The 20,916-nt window shown below is 44.1% G+C and overlaps 19 non-coding genes across 19 annotated transcripts; 5 read left to right on the top strand and 14 right to left on the bottom strand.

Annotated features, from left to right (window-relative positions):
* Nucleotides 1–10: 10 nt before the first annotated feature.
* TRNAI-UAU (transfer RNA isoleucine (anticodon UAU)) lies at nucleotides 11–105 on the top strand. Its single transcript has 2 exons — nucleotides 11–48; nucleotides 70–105. It is a non-coding gene; the product is annotated as a tRNA-Ile (tRNA).
* A 1,155-nt stretch (nucleotides 106–1,260) lies between these two features.
* TRNAT-UGU (transfer RNA threonine (anticodon UGU)) lies at nucleotides 1,261–1,332 on the bottom strand. The gene has a single exon. It is a non-coding gene; the product is annotated as a tRNA-Thr (tRNA).
* Nucleotides 1,333–2,448: 1,116 nt separating this feature from the next.
* On the bottom strand, nucleotides 2,449–2,530 carry TRNAS-GCU (transfer RNA serine (anticodon GCU)). The gene has a single exon. It is a non-coding gene; the product is annotated as a tRNA-Ser (tRNA).
* Nucleotides 2,531–2,822: 292 nt separating this feature from the next.
* On the top strand, nucleotides 2,823–2,917 carry TRNAI-UAU (transfer RNA isoleucine (anticodon UAU)). Its single transcript has 2 exons — nucleotides 2,823–2,860; nucleotides 2,882–2,917. It is a non-coding gene; the product is annotated as a tRNA-Ile (tRNA).
* Nucleotides 2,918–4,061: 1,144 nt separating this feature from the next.
* Nucleotides 4,062–4,133, bottom strand: TRNAT-UGU (transfer RNA threonine (anticodon UGU)). Its single transcript has one exon. It is a non-coding gene; the product is annotated as a tRNA-Thr (tRNA).
* A 1,116-nt stretch (nucleotides 4,134–5,249) lies between these two features.
* TRNAS-GCU (transfer RNA serine (anticodon GCU)) lies at nucleotides 5,250–5,331 on the bottom strand. The gene has a single exon. It is a non-coding gene; the product is annotated as a tRNA-Ser (tRNA).
* Nucleotides 5,332–6,887: 1,556 nt separating this feature from the next.
* On the bottom strand, nucleotides 6,888–6,959 carry TRNAT-UGU (transfer RNA threonine (anticodon UGU)). The gene has a single exon. It is a non-coding gene; the product is annotated as a tRNA-Thr (tRNA).
* Nucleotides 6,960–8,075: 1,116 nt separating this feature from the next.
* Nucleotides 8,076–8,157, bottom strand: TRNAS-GCU (transfer RNA serine (anticodon GCU)). Its single transcript has one exon. It is a non-coding gene; the product is annotated as a tRNA-Ser (tRNA).
* A 292-nt stretch (nucleotides 8,158–8,449) lies between these two features.
* On the top strand, nucleotides 8,450–8,544 carry TRNAI-UAU (transfer RNA isoleucine (anticodon UAU)). The gene is made up of 2 exons: nucleotides 8,450–8,487; nucleotides 8,509–8,544. It is a non-coding gene; the product is annotated as a tRNA-Ile (tRNA).
* Nucleotides 8,545–9,688: 1,144 nt separating this feature from the next.
* On the bottom strand, nucleotides 9,689–9,760 carry TRNAT-UGU (transfer RNA threonine (anticodon UGU)). The gene has a single exon. It is a non-coding gene; the product is annotated as a tRNA-Thr (tRNA).
* A 1,116-nt stretch (nucleotides 9,761–10,876) lies between these two features.
* On the bottom strand, nucleotides 10,877–10,958 carry TRNAS-GCU (transfer RNA serine (anticodon GCU)). The gene has a single exon. It is a non-coding gene; the product is annotated as a tRNA-Ser (tRNA).
* Nucleotides 10,959–12,503: 1,545 nt separating this feature from the next.
* On the bottom strand, nucleotides 12,504–12,575 carry TRNAT-UGU (transfer RNA threonine (anticodon UGU)). Its single transcript has one exon. It is a non-coding gene; the product is annotated as a tRNA-Thr (tRNA).
* A 1,160-nt stretch (nucleotides 12,576–13,735) lies between these two features.
* On the bottom strand, nucleotides 13,736–13,817 carry TRNAS-GCU (transfer RNA serine (anticodon GCU)). The gene has a single exon. It is a non-coding gene; the product is annotated as a tRNA-Ser (tRNA).
* A 292-nt stretch (nucleotides 13,818–14,109) lies between these two features.
* Nucleotides 14,110–14,204, top strand: TRNAI-UAU (transfer RNA isoleucine (anticodon UAU)). The gene is made up of 2 exons: nucleotides 14,110–14,147; nucleotides 14,169–14,204. It is a non-coding gene; the product is annotated as a tRNA-Ile (tRNA).
* A 1,169-nt stretch (nucleotides 14,205–15,373) lies between these two features.
* Nucleotides 15,374–15,445, bottom strand: TRNAT-UGU (transfer RNA threonine (anticodon UGU)). Its single transcript has one exon. It is a non-coding gene; the product is annotated as a tRNA-Thr (tRNA).
* Nucleotides 15,446–16,605: 1,160 nt separating this feature from the next.
* On the bottom strand, nucleotides 16,606–16,687 carry TRNAS-GCU (transfer RNA serine (anticodon GCU)). The gene has a single exon. It is a non-coding gene; the product is annotated as a tRNA-Ser (tRNA).
* A 292-nt stretch (nucleotides 16,688–16,979) lies between these two features.
* On the top strand, nucleotides 16,980–17,074 carry TRNAI-UAU (transfer RNA isoleucine (anticodon UAU)). The gene is made up of 2 exons: nucleotides 16,980–17,017; nucleotides 17,039–17,074. It is a non-coding gene; the product is annotated as a tRNA-Ile (tRNA).
* A 1,155-nt stretch (nucleotides 17,075–18,229) lies between these two features.
* TRNAT-UGU (transfer RNA threonine (anticodon UGU)) lies at nucleotides 18,230–18,301 on the bottom strand. The gene has a single exon. It is a non-coding gene; the product is annotated as a tRNA-Thr (tRNA).
* A 1,116-nt stretch (nucleotides 18,302–19,417) lies between these two features.
* On the bottom strand, nucleotides 19,418–19,499 carry TRNAS-GCU (transfer RNA serine (anticodon GCU)). Its single transcript has one exon. It is a non-coding gene; the product is annotated as a tRNA-Ser (tRNA).
* Nucleotides 19,500–20,916: the final 1,417 nt, after the last annotated feature.

Genomic DNA, 20,916 nt, shown 5'->3' with positions numbered 1-20,916 from the left:
AGAACAGTGAGCTCCAGTGGCGCAATCGGTTAGCGCGCGGTACTTATACAGCAGTAATTGCATTGAGGCATGCCGAGGTTGTGAGTTCGAGCCTCACCTGGAGCAGCTTACTAGTTTTTCATGAACCATTTCACTAAAAGTAAAGATTAAACTCAGGGGAAAGACGGCCCTTGCTAGAGAGTTTTTACTTCTTTTCAGGATCTGCGTGTCCGACTCTTCCAGGTGCAAATATCACAATCCTATTCGATGCTCCTTATAAACATTCCATGATGTGCCGTCTTGCATAGCATGCAAACACCACATCAGTGCATTTAAAAATACATTTGTAGAATAATAAATATGATGAAAACATTGTTGTCACGGGATAACCATATACTGAGGAGCTGCAAACAGTGCTGTATCAGCTACTTACAATAAAATTTAACTGAAAGACATATCAAAAGAACAGCATCATCATATTAATGTTTCTAGTCAACATAAGAGTTGCACCATAGCAGCTTATGGTGCTTTCTGCTCAGATTGTGCCTCCAATCCCACATTGATTTTTTTTATTCTTTGCAGTTTAAAAAAACAATTCATGCTCAAAGTTAACTTTTTAAAACCATTCAACCTAATATATTTATTTCTCTAACTTGTGAATGTGGTCCATGTTCTCTTTTCCTCATCCCCATCACGATACTCCTTTTCCCAAAATCAGGTTCACTTCTTTATCCAGCCCACCCATCCAAGGTCACCAAATCTATGAAGCGATTCTGCTTTTTCTCACATTCTCTCTATGTACAAGATACCTTGTATCATTTGAATGGACAGCAGGAGAGTCGGATATTTATGGTTAGTGGGGGTGGGGTTTTGAAGATTAACCTCATTTGACTAAGAGCAGGGGCATCTGGGAGGAAAAGTATTTTAAGGGGGATGAAGTTCACATCTCCTTGGTGAAATTTCTAGATCCTTATTTCATCCTTTCTGTGGATGCAGACTCAGTCGGAACAGAGGTCATAGTCCTCGCTCTGACTTTCAAAGGAACTTCAAATATGCATGGCTTATTTGGCTTTGCCCGGCGGGGTGAGTATGGCGTTTGTCAGGCGTTCGTCAGGCGATCGGAAGGGGTGAGGCGATAGTTTATGGTTCAATGGTTTTCATGAAGTCTTCTTGATACGATGAAAGCAGGAAAGGGAAGCTTGTCAATAAGCAAACTTAAGACAAGGTGTGACTCCTAGAAAGAATGACTTGGAAACAACATACAGAAACTCACATATAAAAAGGCCCTGATGAGGCTTGAACTCATGACCCCTGGTTTACAAGACCAGTGCTCTGCCACTGAGCTACAAGGCCAGCCTGCCTGCAGTATGTAAATCGCTTCATGTATTCTTACTGCGGTATGAAGATATCTATGATTTTGAGACTCTGTATGGAAATGCAGTTGCATTTGAATGTCTACATGCGTGCACAAATTGAAGAGCATGCTTAAGACACTTTTCTTGGAAGTAGGAAAAACTCCATTTTGATTTGAGAACATAAGAGTATTCACATTTATGACCATACTGATAGCTCTAGTTAGTATGTCCACAATCAGTGACAGATAGAGAACTCACTTATTAGAAGTGATCTGTCTCTGTGGGGCAGACATATGTCAACAGTCATACACTTGAGATGGCTGAAACTTTAGGAGTAAGAGCTGCTTTCTTATCAGTCTATCTATCCAAACTGGTTAGAAGTAACCCTGGGCGTCCGAATCGGCTACGCCCACGGAGTAGGCGTAGTGTTGCCTTCTACGCATTTTGCGTAGAGAGCGTAGCCGGCAACACTACGCCCACTCCGTGTGCGTAGCCGATTCGGCCGCCACCCGCCTCCCTCCCGCCCTCCCCTACATACATTATTTAAGCAACTAACCTTAATAAAACAATTTTTAAAGCACTTACCATGTCCGGGGCTCTTCCGGGGCTCCCTCTTGGAATAGCGTCCCTTCCTGGATACCAATGCGCATGCGCGGCCTCCCGCGCATGCGCATTGGTATCCAGGACGACGCTATTCCAAGAGGGAGCCCCGGACGAGCCCCGGACACGGTAAGTGCTTTAAAATTGTTTTATTAATGGTAGTTGCTTAAATAATGTATGTAGGGGAGAGCGGGAGGGAGGTGCGTATTGGGGCTACGCGGAGTGCGGGAGTGGGCGTAGCTTCTCGCCCACTCCGCGTAGCTCCGCGGAGCCCCACTACGCCCACTACGACCAGGGTTAGTGAGAAGGCCAGGAGTGAGGGAAAGGCAATCCTCTGGACACTTCATGAAAGATCTAATTTCAATTAAGCACAAAACACTTCCCTTAATTTGACATAATTGCCAAAATGGAATAGTCAGTTGGGCCCTTCTAGTGGATTATGGCTGTGTCTTGAAAGAGAGTGTAATTGTACTACGATACATGCCCACCTTCAAAAGAGTGTCTGATGGCGTTCCGACGAAGGTGGGATTCGAACCCACGCGTGCAGAGCACAATGGATTAGCAGTCCATCGCCTTAACCACTCAGCCACCTCGTCTGCCTTAGGTGACTATGTTTCATTTTTTAGGAAATTCTTACGATGTGCTAATTACAAATAATCATAAGTTTCTCCTAGACTGTGTCAGAACTGGCAAATATATGTGGTGTTCAATAGACAGAGCACATGATATAGCAGAATTATCAAATCTGTTCCATTAGGACTGTAGTTTTTAATAGTCATGATAACATGCTAGCATGTGAGTCGATCTTGCACAGTGAATAAGGGAGCAGTGCCAGTATCTACTTGGTCAGCTCTAGATGGCTCAACTGGGGAGGTATGAGAACAGTGAGCTCCAGTGGCGCAATCGGTTAGTGCGCGGTACTTATACAGCAGTACTTGCATTGAGGCATGCCGAGGTTGTGAGTTAGAGCCTCACCTGGAGCAGCTTACTGGTTTTTCATAAACCATTTCACTAAAAGTAAAGATTAAACTCAGGGGAAAGACGGCCCTTGCTAGAGAGTTTTTACTTCTTTTCAGGATCTGCGTGTCCGACTCTTCCAGGTGCAAATATCACAATCCTATTCGATGCTCCTTATAAACATTCCATGATGTGCCGTCTTGCATAGCATGCAAACACCACATCAGTGCATTTAAAAATACATTTGTAGAATAATAAATATGATGAAAACATTGTTGTCACGGGATAGCCATATACTGAGGAGCTGCAAACAGTGCTGTATCAGCTACTTACAATAAAATTTAACTGAAAGACGTATCAAAAGAAGAGCGTCATCATATTAATGTTTCTAGTCAACATAAGAGTTGCACCATAGCAGCTTATGGTGCTTTCTGCTCAGATTGTGCCTCCAATCCCACATTGATTTTTTTTATTCTTTGCAGTTTAAAAAAACAATTCATGCTCAAAGTTAACTTTTTAAAACCATTCAACCTAATATATTTATTTCTCTAACTTGTGAATGTGGTCCATGTTCTCTTTTCCTCATCCCCATCACGATACTCCTTTTCCCGAAATCAGGTTCACTTCTTTATCCAGCCCACCCATCCAAGGTCACCAAATCTATGAAGCGATTCTGCTTTTTCTCACATTCTCTCTATGTACAAGATACCTTGTATCATTTGAATGGACAGCAGGAGAGTCGGATATTTATGGTTAGTGGGGGTGGGGTTTTGAAGATTAACCTCATTTGACTAAGAGCCGGGGCATCTGGGAGGAAAAGTATTTTAAGGGGAATGAAGTTCACATCTCCTTGGTGAAATTTCTAGATCCTTATTTCATCCTTTCTGTGGATGCAGACTCAGTCGGAACAGAGGTCATAGTCCTCGCTCTGACTTTCAAAGGAACTTCAAATATGCATGGCTTATTTGGCTTTGCCCGGCGGGGTGAGTATGGCGTTTGTCAGGCGATCGGAAGGGGTGAGGCGATAGTTTATGGTTCAATGGTTTTCATGAAGTCTTCTTGATACGATGAAAGCAGGAAAGGGAAGCTTGTCAATAAGCAAACTTAAGACAAGGTGTGACTCCTAGAAAGAATGACTTGGAAACAACATACAGAAACTCACATATAAAAAGGCCCTGATGAGGCTTGAACTCATGACCCCTGGTTTACAAGACCAGTGCTCTGCCACTGAGCTACAAGGCCAGCCTGCCTGCAGTATGTAAATCGCTTCATGTATTCTTACTGCGGTATGAAGATATCTATGATTTTGAGACTCTGTATGTAAATGCAGTTGCATTTGAATGTCTACATGCGTGCACAAATTGAAGAGCATGCTTAAGACACTTTTCTTGGAAGTAGGAAAAACTCCACTTTGATTTGAGAACATAAGAGTATTCACATTTATGACCATACTGATAGCTCTAGTTAGTATGTCCACAATCAGTGACAGATAGAGAACTCACTTATTAGAAGTGATCTGTCTCTGTGGGGCAGACATATGTCAACAGTCATACACTTGAGATGGCTGAAACTTTAGGAGTAAGAGCTGCTTTCTTATCAGTCTATCTATCCAAACTGGTTAGAAGTAACCCTGGGCGTCCGAATCGGCTACGCCCACGGAGTAGGCGTAGTGTTGCCTTCTACGCATTTTGCGTAGACAGCGTAGCCGGCAACACTACGCCCACTCCGTGTGCGTAGCCGATTCGGCCGCCACCCGCCTCCCTCCCGCCCTCCCCTACATACATTATTTAAGCAACTAACCTTAATAAAACAATTTTTAAAGCACTTACCATGTCCGGGGCTCTTCCGGGGCTCCCTCTTGGAATAGCGTCCCTTCCTGGATACCAATGCGTATGCGCGGCCTCCCGCGCATGCGCATTGGTATCCAGGACGACGCTATTCCAAGAGGGAGCCCCGGACGAGCCCCGGACACGGTAAGTGCTTTAAAATTGTTTTATTAATGGTAGTTGCTTAAATAATGTATGTAGGGGAGAGCGGGAGGGAGGTGCGTATTGGGGCTACGCGGAGTGCGGGAGTGGGCGTAGCTTCTCGCCCACTCCGCGTAGCTCCGCGGAGCCCCACTACGCCCACTACGACCAGGGTTAGTGAGAAGGCCAGGAGTGAGGGAAAGGCAATCCTCTGGACACTTCATGAAAGATCTAATTTCAATTAAGCACAAAACACTTCCCTTAATTTGACATAATTGCCAAAATGGAATAGTCAGTTGGGCCCTTCTAGTGGATTATGGCTGTGTCTTGAAAGAGAGTGTAATTGTACTACGATACATGCCCACCTTCAAAAGAGTGTCTGATGGCGTTCCGACGAAGGTGGGATTCGAACCCACGCGTGCAGAGCACAATGGATTAGCAGTCCATCGCCTTAACCACTCAGCCACCTCGTCTGCCTTAGGTGACTATGTTTCATTTTTTAGGAAATTCTTACGATGTGCTAATTACAAATAATCATAAGTTTCTCCTAGACTGTGTCAGAACTGGCAAATATATGTGGTGTTCAATAGACAGAGCACATGATATAGCAGAATTATCAAATCTGTTCCATTAGGACTGTAGTTTTTAATAGTCATGATAACATGCTAGCATGTGAGTCGATCTTGCACAGTGAATAAGGGAGCAGTGCCAGTATCTACTTGGTCAGCTCTAGATGGCTCAACTGGGGAGATATGAGAGCAGTGAGCTCCAGTGGAGCAATCGGTTAGCGTGCGGTACTTATACAGCAGTACTTGCATTGAGGCATGCCGAGGTTGTGAGTTAGAGCCTCACCTGGAGCAGCTTACTGGTTTTTCATAAACCATTTCACTAAAAGTAAAGATTAAACTCAGGGGAAAGACGGCCCTTGCTAGAGAGTTTTTACTTCTTTTCAGGATCTGCGTGTCCGACTCTTCCAGGTGCAAATATCACAATCCTATTCGATGCTCCTTATAAACATTCCATGATGTGCCGTCTTGCATAGCATGCAAACACCACATCAGTGCATTTAAAAATACATTTGTAGAATAATAAATATGATGAAAACATTGTTGTCACGGGATAGCCATATACTGAGGAGCTGCAAACAGTGCTGTATCAGCTACTTACAATAAAATTTAACTGAAAGACGTATCAAAAGAAGAGCGTCATCATATTAATGTTTCTAGTCAACATAAGAGTTGCACCATAGCAGCTTATGGTGCTTTCTGCTCAGATTGTGCCTCCAATCCCACATTGATTTTTTTTATTCTTTGCAGTTTAAAAAAACAATTCATGCTCAAAGTTAACTTTTTAAAACCATTCAACCTAATATATTTATTTCTCTAACTTGTGAATGTGGTCCATGTTCTCTTTTCCTCATCCCCATCACGATACTCCTTTTCCCGAAATCAGGTTCACTTCTTTATCCAGCCCACCCATCCAAGGTCACCAAATCTATGAAGCGATTCTGCTTTTTCTCACATTCTCTCTATGTACAAGATACCTTGTATCATTTGAATGGACAGCAGGAGAGTCGGATATTTATGGTTAGTGGGGGTGGGGTTTTGAAGATTAACCTCATTTGACTAAGAGCCGGGGCATCTGGGAGGAAAAGTATTTTAAGGGGAATGAAGTTCACATCTCCTTGGTGAAATTTCTAGATCCTTATTTCATCCTTTCTGTGGATGCAGACTCAGTCGGAACAGAGGTCATAGTCCTCGCTCTGACTTTCAAAGGAACTTCAAATATGCATGGCTTATTTGGCTTTGCCCGGCAGGGCTTGCCCGGCGGGGTGAGTATGGCGTTTGTCAGGCGTTCGTCAGGCGATCGGAAGGGGTGAGGCGATAGTTTATGGTTCAATGGTTTTCATGAAGTCTTCTTGATACGATGAAAGCAGGAAAGGGAAGCTTGTCAATAAGCAAACTTAAGACAAGGTGTGACTCCTAGAAAGAATGACTTGGAAACAACATACAGAAACTCACATATAAAAAGGCCCTGATGAGGCTTGAACTCATGACCCCTGGTTTACAAGACCAGTGCTCTGCCACTGAGCTACAAGGCCAGCCTGCCTGCAGTATGTAAATCGCTTCATGTATTCTTACTGCGGTATGAAGATATCTATGATTTTGAGACTCTGTATGGAAATGCAGTTGCATTTGAATGTCTACATGCGTGCACAAATTGAAGAGCATGCTTAAGACACTTTTCTTGGAAGTAGGAAAAACTCCATTTTGATTTGAGAACATAAGAGTATTCACATTTATGACCATACTGATAGCTCTAGTTAGTATGTCCACAATCAGTGACAGATAGAGAACTCACTTATTAGAAGTGATCTGTCTCTGTGGGGCAGACATATGTCAACAGTCATACACTTGAGATGGCTGAAACTTTAGGAGTAAGAGCTGCTTTCTTATCAGTCTATCTATCCAAACTGGTTAGAAGTAACCCTGGGCGTCCGAATCGGCTACGCCCACGGAGTAGGCGTAGTGTTGCCTTCTACGCATTTTGCGTAGAGAGCGTAGCCGGCAACACTACGCCCACTCCGTGTGCGTAGCCGATTCGGCCGCCACCCGCCTCCCTCCCGCCCTCCCCTACATACATTATTTAAGCAACTAACCTTAATAAAACAATTTTTAAAGCACTTACCATGTCCGGGGCTCTTCCGGGGCTCCCTCTTGGAATAGCGTCCCTTCCTGGATACCAATGCGCATGCGCGGCCTCCCGCGCATGCGCATTGGTATCCAGGACGACGCTATTCCAAGAGGGAGCCCCGGACGAGCCCCGGACACGGTAAGTGCTTTAAAATTGTTTTATTAATGGTAGTTGCTTAAATAATGTATGTAGGGGAGAGCGGGAGGGAGGTGCGTATTGGGGCTACGCGGAGTGCGGGAGTGGGCGTAGCTTCTCGCCCACTCCGCGTAGCTCCGCGGAGCCCCACTACGCCCACTACGACCAGGGTTAGTGAGAAGGCCAGGAGTGAGGGAAAGGCAATCCTCTGGACACTTCATGAAAGATCTAATTTCAATTAAGCACAAAACACTTCCCTTAATTTGACATAATTGCCAAAATGGAATAGTCAGTTGGGCCCTTCTAGTGGATTATGGCTGTGTCTTGAAAGAGAGTGTAATTGTACTACGATACATGCCCACCTTCAAAAGAGTGTCTGATGGCGTTCCGACGAAGGCGGGATTCGAACCCACGCGTGCAGAGCACAATGGATTAGCAGTCCATCGCCTTAACCACTCAGCCACCTCGTCTGCCTTAGGTGACTATGTTTCATTTTTTAGGAAATTCTTACGATGTGCTAATTACAAATAATCATAAGTTTCTCCTAGACTGTGTCAGAACTGGCAAATATATGTGGTGTTCAATAGACAGAGCACATGATATAGCAGAATTATCAAATCTGTTCCATTAGGACTGTAGTTTTTAATAGTCATGATAACATGCTAGCATGTGAGTCGATCTTGCACAGTGAATAAGGGAGCAGTGCCAGTATCTACTTGGTCAGCTCTAGATGGCTCAACTGGGGAGGTATGAGAACAGTGAGCTCCAGTGGCGCAATCGGTTAGTGCGTGGTACTTATACAGCAGTACTTGCATTGAGGCATGCCGAGGTTGTGAGTTAGAGCCTCACCTGGAGCAGCTTACTGGTTTTTCATAAACCATTTCACTAAAAGTAAAGATTAAACTCAGGGGAAAGACGGCCCTTGCTAGAGAGTTTTTACTTCTTTTCAGGATCTGCGTGTCCGACTCTTCCAGGTGCAAATATCACAATCCTATTCGATGCTCCTTATAAACATTCCATGATGTGCCGTCTTGCATAGCATGCAAACACCACATCAGTGCATTTAAAAATACATTTGTAGAATAATAAATATGATGAAAACATTGTTGTCACGGGATAGCCATATACTGAGGAGCTGCAAACAGTGCTGTATCAGCTACTTACAATAAAATTTAACTGAAAGACGTATCAAAAGAAGAGCGTCATCATATTAATGTTTCTAGTCAACATAAGAGTTGCACCATAGCAGCTTATGGTGCTTTCTGCTCAGATTGTGCCTCCAATCCCACATTGATTTTTTTTATTCTTTGCAGTTTAAAAAAACAATTCATGCTCAAAGTTAACTTTTTAAAACCATTCAACCTAATATATTTATTTCTCTAACTTGTGAATGTGGTCCATGTTCTCTTTTCCTCATCCCCATCACGATACTCCTTTTCCCGAAATCAGGTTCACTTCTTTATCCAGCCCACCCATCCAAGGTCACCAAATCTATGAAGCGATTCTGCTTTTTCTCACATTCTCTCTATGTACAAGATACCTTGTATCATTTGAATGGACAGCAGGAGAGTCGGATATTTATGGTTAGTGGGGGTGGGGTTTTGAAGATTAACCTCATTTGACTAAGAGCCGGGGCATCTGGGAGGAAAAGTATTTTAAGGGGAATGAAGTTCACATCTCCTTGGTGAAATTTTTAGATCCTTATTTCATCCTTTCTGTGGATGCAGACTCAGTCGGAACAGAGGTCATAGTCCTCGCTCTGACTTTCAAAGGAACTTCAAATATGCATGGCTTATTTGGCTTTGCCCGGCGGGGTGAGTATGGCGTTTGTCAGGCGATCGGAAGGGGTGAGGCGATAGTTTATGGTTCAATGGTTTTCATGAAGTCTTCTTGATACGATGAAAGCAGGAAAGGGAAGCTTGTCAATAAGCAAACTTAAGACAAGGTGTGACTCCTAGAAAGAATGACTTGGAAACAACATACAGAAACTCACATATAAAAAGGCCCTGATGAGGCTTGAACTCATGACCCCTGGTTTACAAGACCAGTGCTCTGCCACTGAGCTACAAGGCCAGCCTGCCTGCAGTATGTAAATCGCTTCATGTATTCTTACTGCGGTATGAAGATATCTATGATTTTGAGACTCTGTATGGAAATGCAGTTGCATTTGAATGTCTACATGCGTGCACAAATTGAAGAGCATGCTTAAGACACTTTTCTTGGAAGTAGGAAAAACTCCATTTTGATTTGAGAACATAAGAGTATTCACATTTATGACCATACTGATAGCTCTAGTTAGTATGTCCACAATCAGTGACAGATAGAGAACTCACTTATTAGAAGTGATCTGTCTCTGTGGGGCAGACATATGTCAACAGTCATACACTTGAGATGGCTGAAACTTTAGGAGTAAGAGCTGCTTTCTTATCAGTCTATCTATCCAAACTGGTTAGAAGTAACCCTGGGCGTCCGAATCGGCTACGCCCACGGAGTAGGCGTAGTGTTGCCTTCTACGCATTTTGCGTAGACAGCGTAGCCGGCAACACTACGCCCACTCCGTGTGCGTAGCCGATTCGGCCGCCACCCGCCTCCCTCCCGCCCTCCCCTACATACATTATTTAAGCAACTAACCTTAATAAAACAATTTTTAAAGCACTTACCATGTCCGGGGCTCTTCCGGGGCTCCCTCTTGGAATAGCGTCCCTTCCTGGATACCAATGCGTATGCGCGGCCTCCCGCGCATGCGCATTGGTATCCAGGACGACGCTATTCCAAGAGGGAGCCCCGGACGAGCCCCGGACACGGTAAGTGCTTTAAAATTGTTTTATTAATGGTAGTTGCTTAAATAATGTATGTAGGGGAGAGCGGGAGGGAGGTGCGTATTGGGGCTACGCGGAGTGCGGGAGTGGGCGTAGCTTCTCGCCCACTCCGCGTAGCTCCGCGGAGCCCCACTACGCCCACTACGACCAGGGTTAGTGAGAAGGCCAGGAGTGAGGGAAAGGCAATCCTCTGGACACTTCATGAAAGATCTAATTTCAATTAAGCACAAAACACTTCCCTTAATTTGACATAATTGCCAAAATGGAATAGTCAGTTGGGCCCTTCTAGTGGATTATGGCTGTGTCTTGAAAGAGAGTGTAATTGTACTACGATACATGCCCACCTTCAAAAGAGTGTCTGATGGCGTTCCGACGAAGGTGGGATTCGAACCCACGCGTGCAGAGCACAATGGATTAGCAGTCCATCGCCTTAACCACTCAGCCACCTCGTCTGCCTTAGGTGACTATGTTTCATTTTTTAGGAAATTCTTACGATGTGCTAATTACAAATAATCATAAGTTTCTCCTAGACTGTGTCAGAACTGGCAAATATATGTGGTGTTCAATAGACAGAGCACATGATATAGCAGAATTATCAAATCTGTTCCATTAGGACTGTAGTTTTTAATAGTCATGATAACATGCTAGCATGTGAGTCGATCTTGCACAGTGAATAAGGGAGCAGTGCCAGTATCTACTTGGTCAGCTCTAGATGGCTCAACTGGGGAGATATGAGAGCAGTGAGCTCCAGTGGAGCAATCGGTTAGCGTGCGGTACTTATACAGCAGTACTTGCATGGAGGCATGCCGAGGTTGTGAGTTAGAGCCTCACCTGGAGCAGCTTACTGGTTTTTCATAAACCATTTCACTAAAAGTAAAGATTAAACTCAGGGGAAAGACGGCCCTTGCTAGAGAGTTTTTACTTCTTTTCAGGATCTGCGTGTCCGACTCTTCCAGGTGCAAATATCACAATCCTATTCGATGCTCCTTATAAACATTCCATGATGTGCCGTCTTGCATAGCATGCAAACACCACATCAGTGCATTTAAAAATACATTTGTAGAATAATAAATATGATGAAAACATTGTTGTCACGGGATAGCCATATACTGAGGAGCTGCAAACAGTGCTGTATCAGCTACTTACAATAAAATTTAACTGAAAGACGTATCAAAAGAAGAGCGTCATCATATTAATGTTTCTAGTCAACATAAGAGTTGCACCATAGCAGCTTATGGTGCTTTCTGCTCAGATTGTGCCTCCAATCCCACATTGATTTTTTTTATTCTTTGCAGTTTAAAAAAACAATTCATGCTCAAAGTTAACTTTTTAAAACCATTCAACCTAATATATTTATTTCTCTAACTTGTGAATGTGGTCCATGTTCTCTTTTCCTCATCCCCATCACGATACTCCTTTTCCCGAAATCAGGTTCACTTCTTTATCCAGCCCACCCATCCAAGGTCACCAAATCTATGAAGCGATTCTGCTTTTTCTCACATTCTCTCTATGTACAAGATACCTTGTATCATTTGAATGGACAGCAGGAGAGTCGGATATTTATGGTTAGTGGGGGTGGGGTTTTGAAGATTAACCTCATTTGACTAAGAGCCGGGGCATCTGGGAGGAAAAGTATTTTAAGGGGAATGAAGTTCACATCTCCTTGGTGAAATTTCTAGATCCTTATTTCATCCTTTCTGTGGATGCAGACTCAGTCGGAACAGAGGTCATAGTCCTCGCTCTGACTTTCAAAGGAACTTCAAATATGCATGGCTTATTTGGCTTTGCCCGGCAGGGCTTGCCCGGCGGGGTGAGAATGGCGTTTGTCAGGCGATCGGAAGGGGTGAGGCGATAGTTTATGGTTCAATGGTTTTCATGAAGTCTTCTTGATACGATGAAAGCAGGAAAGGGAAGCTTGTCAATAAGCAAACTTAAGACAAGGTGTGACTCCTAGAAAGAATGACTTGGAAACAACATACAGAAACTCACATATAAAAAGGCCCTGATGAGGCTTGAACTCATGACCCCTGGTTTACAAGACCAGTGCTCTGCCACTGAGCTACAAGGCCAGCCTGCCTGCAGTATGTAAATCGCTTCATGTATTCTTACTGCGGTATGAAGATATCTATGATTTTGAGACTCTGTATGGAAATGCAGTTGCATTTGAATGTCTACATGCGTGCACAAATTGAAGAGCATGCTTAAGACACTTTTCTTGGAAGTAGGAAAAACTCCATTTTGATTTGAGAACATAAGAGTATTCACATTTATGACCATACTGATAGCTCTAGTTAGTATGTCCACAATCAGTGACAGATAGAGAACTCACTTATTAGAAGTGATCTGTCTCTGTGGGGCAGACATATGTCAACAGTCATACACTTGAGATGGCTGAAACTTTAGGAGTAAGAGCTGCTTTCTTATCAGTCTATCTATCCAAACTGGTTAGAAGTAACCCTGGGCGTCCGAATCGGCTACGCCCACGGAGTAGGCGTAGTGTTGCCTTCTACGAATTTTGCGTAGACAGCGTAGCCGGCAACACTACGCCCACTCCGTGTGCATAGCCGATTCGGCCGCCACCCGCCTCCCTCCCGCCCTCCCCTACATACATTATTTAAGCAACTAACCTTAATAAAACAATTTTTAAAGCACTTACCATGTCCGGGGCTCTTCCGGGGCTCCCTCTTGGAATAGCGTCCCTTCCTGGATACCAATGCGCATGCGCGGCCTCCCGCGCATGCGCATTTCTCGGGAGAAATGCGCATGCGCGGCCGCCCGCGCATGCGCATTGGTATCCAGGACGACGCTATTCCAAGAGGGAGCCCCGGACGAGCCCCGGACACGGTAAGTGCTTTAAAATTGTTTTATTAAGGGTAGTTGCTTAAATAATGTATGTAGGGGAGAGCGGGAGGGAGGTGCGTAGTGGGGCTACGCGGAGTGCGGGAGTGGGCGTAGCTTCTCGCCCACTCCGCGTAGCTCCGCGGAGCCCCACTACGCCCACTACAACCAGGGTTAGTTAGAAGGCCAGGAGTGAGGGAAAGGCAATCCTCTGGACACTTCATGAAAGATCTAATTTCAATTAAGCACAAAACACTTCCCTTAATTTGACATAATTGCCAAAATGGAATAGTCAGTTGGGCCCTTCTAGTGGATTATGGCTGTGTCTTGAAAGAGAGTGTAATTGTACTACGAGACATGCCCACCTTCAAAAGCGTGTCTGATGGCGTTCCGACGAAGGTGGGATTCGAACCCACGCGTGCAGAGCACAATGGATTAGCAGTCCATCGCCTTAACCACTCGGCCACCTCGTCTGCCTTAGGTGACTATGTTTCATTTTTTAGGAAATTCTTACGATGTGCTAATTACAAATAATCATAAGTTTCTCCTAGACTGTGTCAGAACTGGCAAATATATGTGGTGTTCAATAGACAGAGCACATGATATAGCAGAATTATCAAATCTGTTCCATTAGGACTGTAGTTTTTAATAGTCATGATAACATGCTAGCATGTGAGTCGATCTTGCACAGTGAATAAGGGATCAGTGCCAGTATCTACTTGGTCAGCTCTAGATGGCTCAACTGGGGAGGTATGAGCACAGTGAGCTCCAGTGGCGCAATCGGTTAGCGCGCGGTACTTATACAGCAGTACTTGCATTGAGGCATGCCGAGGTTGTGAGTTCGAGCCTCACCTGGAGCAGCTTACTGGTTTTTCATAAACCATTTCACTAAAACTAAAGATTAAACTCAGGGGAAAGACGGCCCTTGCTAGAGAGTTTTTACTTCTTTTCAGGATCTGCGTGTCCGACTCTTCCAGGTGCAAATATCACAATCCTATTTGATGCTCCTTATAAACATTCCATGATGTGCCGTCTTGCATAGCATGCAAACACCACATCAGTGCATTTAAAAATACATTTGTAGAATAATAAATATGATGAAAACATTGTTGTCACGGGATAACCATATACTGAGGAGCTGCAAACAGTGCTGTATCAGCTACTTACAATAAAATTTAACTGAAAGACATATCAAAAGAAGAGCGTCATCATATTAATGTTTCTAGTCAACATAAGAGTTGCACCATAGCAGCTTATGGTGCTTTCTGCTCAGATTGTGCCTCCAATCCCACATTGATTTTTTTTATTCTTTGCAGTTTAAAAAAACAATTCATGCTCAAAGTTAACTTTTTAAAACCATTCAACCTAATATATTTATTTCTCTAACTTGTGAATGTGGTCCATGTTCTCTTTTCCTCATCCCCATCACGATACTCCTTTTCCCGAAATCAGGTTCACTTCTTTATCCAGCCCACCCATCCAACGTCACCAAATCTATGAAGCGATTCTGCTTTTTCTCACATTCTCTCTATGTACAAGATACCTTGTATCATTTGAATGGACAGCAGGAGAGTCGGATATTTATGGTTAGTGGGGGTGGGGTTTTGAAGATTAACCTCATTTGACTAAGAGCCGGGGCATCTGGGAGGAAAAGTATTTTAAGAGGGATGAAGTTCACATCTCCTTGGTGAAATTTCTAGATCCTTATTTCATCCTTTCTGTGGATGCAGACTCAGTCGGAACAGAGGTCATAGTCCTCGCTCTGACTTTCAAAGGAACTTCAAATATGCATGGCTTATTTGGCTTTGCCCGGCAGGGCTTGCCCGGCGGGGTGAGAATGGCGTTTGTCAGGCGTTCGTCAGGCGATCGGAAGGGGTGAGGCGATAGTTTATGGTTCAATGGTTTTCATGAAGTCTTCTTGATACGATGAAAGCAGGAAAGGGAAGCTTGTCAATAAGCAAACTTAAGACAAGGTGTGACTCCTAGAAAGAATGACTTGGAAACAACATACAGAAACTCACATATAAAAAGGCCCTGATGAGGCTTGAACGCATGACCCCTGGTTTACAAGACCAGTGCTCTGCCACTGAGCTACAAGGCCAGCCTGCCTGCAGTATGTAAATCGCTTCATGTATTCTTACTGCGGTATGAAGATATCTATGATTTTGAGACTCTGTATGGAAATGCAGTTGCATTTGAATGTCTACATGCGTGCACAAATTGAAGAGCATGCTTAAGACACTTTTCATGGAAGTAGGAAAAACTCCATTTTGATTTGAGAACATAAGAGTATTCACATTTATGACCATACTGATAGCTCTAGTTAGTATGTCCACAATCAGTGACAGATAGAGAACTCACTTATTAGAAGTGATCTGTCTCTGTGGGGCAGACATATGTCAACAGTCATACACTTGAGATGGCTGAAACTTTAGGAGTAAGAGCTGCTTTCTTATCAGTCTATCTATCCAAACTGGTTAGAAGTAACCCTGGGCGTCCGAATCGGCTACGCCCACGGAGTAGGCGTAGTGTTGCCTTCTACGCATTTTGCGTAGACAGCGTAGCCGGCAACACTACGCCCACTCCGTGTGCATAGCCGATTCGGCCGCCACCCGCCTCCCTCCCGCCCTCCCCTACATACATTATTTAAGCAACTAACCTTAATAAAACAATTTTTAAAGCACTTACCATGTCCGGGGCTCTTCCGGGGCTCCCTCTTGGAATAGCGTCCCTTCCTGGATACCAATGCGCATGCGCGGCCTCCCGCGCATGCGCATTTCTCGGGAGAAATGCGCATGCGCGGCCGCCCGCGCATGCGCATTGGTATCCAGGACGACGCTATTCCAAGAGGGAGCCCCGGACGAGCCCCGGACACGGTAAGTGCTTTAAAATTGTTTTATTAAGGGTAGTTGCTTAAATAATGTATGTAGGGGAGAGCGGGAGGGAGGTGCGTAGTGGGGCTACGCGGAGTGCGGGAGTGGGCGTAGCTTCTCGCCCACTCCGCGTAGCTCCGCGGAGCCCCACTACACCCACTACGACCAGGGTTAGTTAGAAGGCCAGGAGTGAGGGAAAGGCAATCCTCTGGACACTTCATGAAAGATCTAATTTCAATTAAGCACAAAACACTTCCCTTAATTTGACATAATTGCCAAAATGGAATAGTCAGTTGGGCCCTTCTAGTGGATTATGGCTGTGTCTTGAAAGAGAGTGTAATTGTACTACGAGACATGCCCACCTTCAAAAGAGTGTCTGATGGCGTTCCGACGAAGGTGGGATTCGAACCCACGCGTGCAGAGCACAATGGATTAGCAGTCCATCGCCTTAACCACTCGGCCACCTCGTCTGCCTTAGGTGACTATGTTTCATTTTTTAGGAAATTCTTACGATGTGCTAATTACAAATAATCATAAGTTTCTCCTAGACTGTGTCAGAACTGGCAAATATATGTGGTGTTCAATAGACAGAGCACATGATATAGCAGAATTATCAAATCTGTTCCATTAGGACTGTAGTTTTTAATAGTCATGATAACATGCTAGCATGTGAGTCGATCTTGCACAGTGAATAAGGGAGCAGTGCCAGTATCTACTTGGTCAGCTCTAGATGGCTCAACTGGGGATGTATGAGAACAGTGAGCTCCAGTGGCGCAATCGGTTAGCGTGCGGTACTTATACAGCAGTACTTGCATTGAGGCATGCCGAGGTTGTGAGTTCGAGCCTCACCTGGAGCAGCTTACTAGTTTTTCATGAACCATTTCACTAAAAGTAAAGATTAAACTCAGGGGAAAGACGGCCCTTGCTAGAGAGTTTTTACTTCTTTTCAGGATCTGCGTGTCCGACTCTTCCAGGTGCAAATATCACAATCCTATTCGATGCTCCTTATAAACATTCCATGATGTGCCGTCTTGCATAGCATGCAAACACCACATCAGTGCATTTAAAAATACATTTGTAGAATAATAAATATGATGAAAACATTGTTGTCACGGGATAACCATATACTGAGGAGCTGCAAACAGTGCTGTATCAGCTACTTACAATAAAATTTAACTGAAAGACATATCAAAAGAACAGCGTCATCATATTAATGTTTCTAGTCAACATAAGAGTTGCACCATAGCAGCTTATGGTGCTTTCTGCTCAGATTGTGCCTCCAATCCCACATTGTTTTTTTTTATTCTTTGCAGTTTAAAAAAACAATTCATGCTCAAAGTTAACTTTTTAAAACCATTCAACCTAATATATTTATTTCTCTAACTTGTGAATGTGGTCCATGTTCTCTTTTCCTCATCCCCATCACGATACTCCTTTTCCCAAAATCAGGTTCACTTCTTTATCCAGCCCACCCATCCAAGGTCACCAAATCTATGAAGCGATTCTGCTTTTTCTCACATTCTCTCTATGTACAAGATACCTTGTATCATTTGAATGGACAGCAGGAGAGTCGGATATTTATGGTTAGTGGGGGTGGGGTTTTGAAGATTAACCTCATTTGACTAAGAGCAGGGGCATCTGGGAGGAAAAGTATTTTAAGGGGGATGAAGTTCACATCTCCTTGGTGAAATTTCTAGATCCTTATTTCATCCTTTCTGTGGATGCAGACTCAGTCGGAACAGAGGTCATAGTCCTCGCTCTGACTTTCAAAGGAACTTCAAATATGCATGGCTTATTTGGCTTTGCCCGGCGGGGTGAGTATGGCGTTTGTCAGGCGTTCGTCAGGCGATCGGAAGGGGTGAGGCGATAGTTTATGGTTCAATGGTTTTCATGAAGTCTTCTTGATACGATGAAAGCAGGAAAGGGAAGCTTGTCAATAAGCAAACTTAAGACAAGGTGTGACTCCTAGAAAGAATGACTTGGAAACAACATACAGAAACTCACATATAAAAAGGCCCTGATGAGGCTTGAACTCATGACCCCTGATTTACAAGACCAGTGCTCTGCCACTGAGCTACAAGGCCAGCCTGCCTGCAGTATGTAAATCGCTACATGTATTCTTACTGCGGTATGAAGATATCTATGATTTTGAGACTCTGTATGGAAATGCAGTTGCATTTGAATGTCTACATGCGTGCACAAATTGAAGAGCATGCTTAAGACACTTTTCTTGGAAGTAGGAAAAACTCCATTTTGATTTGAGAACATAAGAGTATTCACATTTATGACCATACTGATAGCTCTAGTTAGTATGTCCACAATCAGTGACAGATAGAGAACTCACTTATTAGAAGTGATCTGTCTCTGTGGGGCAGACATATGTCAACAGTCATACACTTGAGATGGCTGAAACTTTAGGAGTAAGAGCTGCTTTCTTATCAGTCTATCTATCCAAACTGGTTAGAAGTAACCCTGGGCGTCCGAATCGGCTACGCCCACGGAGTAGGCGTAGTGTTGCCTTCTACGCATTTTGCGTAGACAGCGTAGCCGGCAACACTACGCCCACTCCGTGTGCGTAGCCGATTCGGCCGCCACCCGCCTCCCTCCCGCCCTCCCCTACATACATTATTTAAGCAACTAACCTTAATAAAACAATTTTTAAAGCACTTACCATGTCCGGGGCTCTTCCGGGGCTCCCTCTTGGAATAGCGTCCTTTCCTGGATACCAATGCGCATGCGCGGCCTCCCGCGCATGCGCATTGGTATCCAGGACGACGCTATTCCAAGAGGGAGCCCCGGACGAGCCCCGGACACGGTAAGTGCTTTAAAATTGTTTTATTAATGGTAGTTGCTTAAATAATGTATGTAGGGGAGAGCGGGAGGGAGGTGCGTATTGGGGCTACGCGGAGTGCGGGAGTGGGCGTAGCTTCTCGCCCACTCCGCGTAGCTCCGCGGAGCCCCACTACGCCCACTACGACCAGGGTTAGTGAGAAGGCCAGGAGTGAGGGAAAGGCAATCCTCTGGACACTTCATGAAAGATCTAATTTCAATTAAGCACAAAAAACTTCCCTTAATTTGACATAATTGCCAAAATGGAATAGTCAGTTGGGCCCTTCTAGTGGATTATGGCTGTGTCTTGAAAGAGAGTGTAATTGTACTACGATACATGCCCACCTTCAAAAGAGTGTCTGATGGCGTTCCGATGAAGGTGGGATTCGAACCCACGCGTGCAGAGCACAATGGATTAGCAGTCCATCGCCTTAACCACTCAGCCACCTCGTCTGCCTTAGGTGACTATGTTTCATTTTTTAGGAAATTCTTACGATGTGCTAATTACAAATAATCATAAGTTTCTCCTAGACTGTGTCAGAACTGGCAAATATATGTGGTGTTCAATAGACAGAGCACATGATATAGCAGAATTATCAAATCTGTTCCATTAGGACTGTAGTTTTTAATAGTCATGATAACATGCTAGCATGTGAGTCGATCTTGCACAGTGAATAAGGGAGCAGTGCCAGTATCTACTTGGTCAGCTCTAGATGGCTCAACTGGGGAGATATGAGAGCAGTGAGCTCCAGTGGAGCAATCGGTTAGTGCGCGGTACTTATACAGCAGTACTTGCATTGAGGCATGCCGAGGTTGTGAGTTAGAGCCTCACCTGGAGCAGCTTACTGGTTTTTCATAAACCATTTCACTAAAAGTAAAGATTAAACTCAGGGGAAAGACGGCCCTTGCTAGAGAGTTTTTACTTCTTTTCAGGATCTGCGTGTCCGACTCTTCCAGGTGCAAATATCACAATCCTATTCGATGCTCCTTATAAACATTCCATGATGTGCCGTCTTGCATAGCATGCAAACACCACATCAGTGCATTTAAAAATACATTTGTAGAATAATAAATATGATGAAAACATTGTTGTCACGGGATAGCCATATACTGAGGAGCTGCAAACAGTGCTGTATCAGCTACTTACAATAAAATTTAACTGAAAGACATATCAAAAGAAGAGCGTCATCATATTAATGTTTCTAGTCAACATAAGAGTTGCACCATACAGCTTATGGTGCTTTCTGCTCAGATTGTGCCTCCAATCCCACATTGATTTTTTTTATTCTTTGCAGTTTAAAAAAACAATTCATGCTCAAAGTTAACTTTTTAAAACCATTCAACCTAATATATTTATTTCTCTAACTTGTGAATGTGGTCCATGTTCTCTTTTCCTCATCCCCATCACGATACTCCTTTTCCCGAAATCAGGTTCACTTCTTTATCCAGCCCACCCATCCAAGGTCACCAAATCTATGAAGCGATTCTGCTTTTTCTCACATTCTCTCTATGTACAAGATACCTTGTATCATTTGAATGGACAGCAGGAGAGTCGGATATTTATGGTTAGTGGGGGTGGGGTTTTGAAGATTAACCTCATTTGACTAAGAGCCGGGGCATCTGGGAGGAAAAGTATTTTAAGGGGAATGAAGTTCACATCTCCTTGGTGAAATTTCTAGATCCTTATTTCATCCTTTCTGTGGATGCAGACTCAGTCGGAACAGAGGTCATAGTCCTCGCTCTGACTTTCAAAGGAACTTCAAATATGCATGGCTTATTTGGCTTTGCCCGGCAGGGCTTGCCCGGCGGGGTGAGAATGGCGTTTGTCAGGCGTTCGTCAGGCGATCGGAAGGGGTGAGGCGATAGTTTA

The sequence above is a fragment of the Lissotriton helveticus genome, chromosome 5_1, assembly GCF_964261635.1.
Source record: "Lissotriton helveticus chromosome 5_1, aLisHel1.1, whole genome shotgun sequence".
Classification (NCBI taxonomy): domain Eukaryota; kingdom Metazoa; phylum Chordata; class Amphibia; order Caudata; family Salamandridae; genus Lissotriton; species Lissotriton helveticus.
Note: the sequence above shows the minus strand (reverse complement) of the source record. Positions and strands in the feature narration are given on the sequence as shown.